The following is a 2500-nucleotide window of genomic DNA, read 5'->3' as shown; positions in this document are numbered from 1 at the left end:
TTGCAATATTGACATTGATACCATGGTCTTTGCCAACAAGTGTCCTAAGTGGCTTCAGCCGCTCCCACAGCCTTTTCTTCAGGTTTCTGATGAACTCTGCATCATTGACAATCACCCCAAGGTATTTGTATTGATGGCAGAGATCTAGCTCAGTGTCATTTATATGAAACCTTGGCAGAGGGATTGTCTTTGGGTTAAGAGCCTTGGTTTTTCCAGTCGAGATTATCAATAGCCCTTGCTGAGAGTATATCTAGAATCTCTTGCATTCTTTCCTCGGATGAGGATTTAATGCAAATATCATCGGCATAGCAAATAATGGAGTCATTGCCCTCAAGTGGTATATCGCCTAGTAATCTATGCATTAAGATGTTAGATAGCATGGGGCTAAGTACACCTCCCTGAGGTGTGCCGAGTTCAAATACTTTTGTATGAGTACTCTTAATGCCCCTGTAGAGTACCTGAGCCGACCGATTCGATAGATACATGTGAATCCATGTTAACAGTTTTCCCTGAATACCAACAGTAGCTAGTTGCTCAAGAATTATTTCTCTGTTTGCCATATCAAAGGCAGATTTAAGATCAAGAAATACGGTTTGCATGCCTGGGTTTGTGTTTGTTAAGTATTCTGCAAAACAGTGCTGACTGCTACGCCCTGGGAGAAATCCATACAGTCTGGGGGATAACTTAGCATTTATGCGATACATAAGCCTGTTCAGTATTATCCTCTCAAGTACTTTGCACAGACTGGAGGTCAAGGAAATGGGCCTGTATTTGTCAGTATTAGGTTTAGGTATGGGAATGATTAAGCTTTTAGTCCAGGAGCTTGGGATGATTCCTTGTGATAGGCTGAGTCTATACAGGTGCAAAAATACCTGAGCAATGTGGCAAAGGACGCTGTAAGTAATGCCATCTTCGCCAGGGGCGGTTGCCTTACCTTTCAGAAGGGCATTACTTAGTTCCCACTCGGTTATTTCGGCAAAGTCGGAGGGGTCAATAGCAGCACAAGCTACTGCTATATTAAAGTTCCGATCTATTTTCGACTTGTCTAGTTGATCTTTTATCCCTTGTGGGAGTGAGTTTAGCTGAGAATTCCCGGCCCACTGCCCTACAGCATATTAGCATGCTCTTGTGGACTGTGGAACTGCGGTGTTGTGAGAGGTTTACCTGTCAGCCTATTAATTTTTCTCCACATGTCAGCCACAGAGGTTTGACTATTGATACCTTGCAGAAATTGTTCCCAGTGTTTACTACGAATCTGAGTTTTTAATTCCCTGAATTCCTTGTTGGCTTTAAGAAACTGCAGAAGATTATCTGTCGTCTTACTATCTTTATAACAATTAGCAAGCTCCTGGACCCGTTTATGTTCCTTGGCCAAAATAGGGTCATTGATCCACCCCGGTGCATAGGAGGCCTGGGGCCTCTTTTTCTTCGAGAGTTTTCGTGAACAGACCCATGTGTTATAGTAGTCAGTGACAACTTTGATTAAATCCTGAGAAAAATTTTCAACAGTTGTTATTTCATAGGTTGAAAATTGATATATATAGGACCCGTGCCTTGAAGTGATGCTCCAGGCCCGGTGGGATAATCATTCTGAGTCGCTGTCTACAGTATAGTCTGTTCGGATTGCAAAGTGGTCACTTACTAACTCTCGTACCAGTGAAGTACAGACATTACCATGAACTAATTTTTTGCCAATTTCGTAGTCTAACCTGCCACCTCCCAAATGAGTCTCTGCTTCTGTGTCATATACGACAGTGATCTACTATTGATGAAATGCTTGAATTCTTCCCCATTACTATTACGCTGGTTGTCTCCAAATTGTAGATGCCTTGCATTGAAGTCGCCCATGCATAACGTGCCTTGGTTGTGAAAATTGGGGAGAGAACATTGCTTGCTTTCGTGAACGTGGGCGTTAGGCGTCCGTAGAGTTTTTACGGCGATGGTTGATATCCATGATTTTTTTTAGAAAATATTCCAATATTTAGAATGAGTGATGTCAGCATGACGAAAAGAAATAAACTGATTGGTCATTAGTAAATTGTAGACTGAAAATCGGTTCTAAAACGTTATTTCTTTCACTGACGGTTACAGAATATAAGAACTAAGCCTGATAGAAAATAATATTAAACAGTAATATAACAATGAAAATCATTAATGACAATTTATTCTTGAAGAGAGTTGCTTGCGGATTCCGCTGTTATTTTGTTGCTGTTTTTTTTTATTGTTTATTTGCTAGTAAAGTACAGTGTAGTTGCAAATGTACCAAGGGTGTTTTCAATCTGTACGTTCGCCTCTGCCATCCAGATATGAGGAGAAGCAAACTCACCAGCTTAACAAAAATGCGATTCTCATACCTCCATCTTCTATGAAATCTGCTTCATCTTATGGCAAGAGATGGTGTGGCTAAAGCGCTTATCGATGACAGAGATTTAAGGTTATAAATACGGCATAGAAATCATTTTAAAAAAATGCAAACTTTACATCTATTCATCTCAAAAGC

The sequence above is a fragment of the Penaeus monodon genome, chromosome 26 (genome assembly GCF_015228065.2).
Source record: "Penaeus monodon isolate SGIC_2016 chromosome 26, NSTDA_Pmon_1, whole genome shotgun sequence".
NCBI classification, from domain to species: domain Eukaryota; kingdom Metazoa; phylum Arthropoda; class Malacostraca; order Decapoda; family Penaeidae; genus Penaeus; species Penaeus monodon.
The sequence above is the reverse complement of the archived record's forward strand: the minus strand, read 5'-3'. Positions refer to the sequence as shown.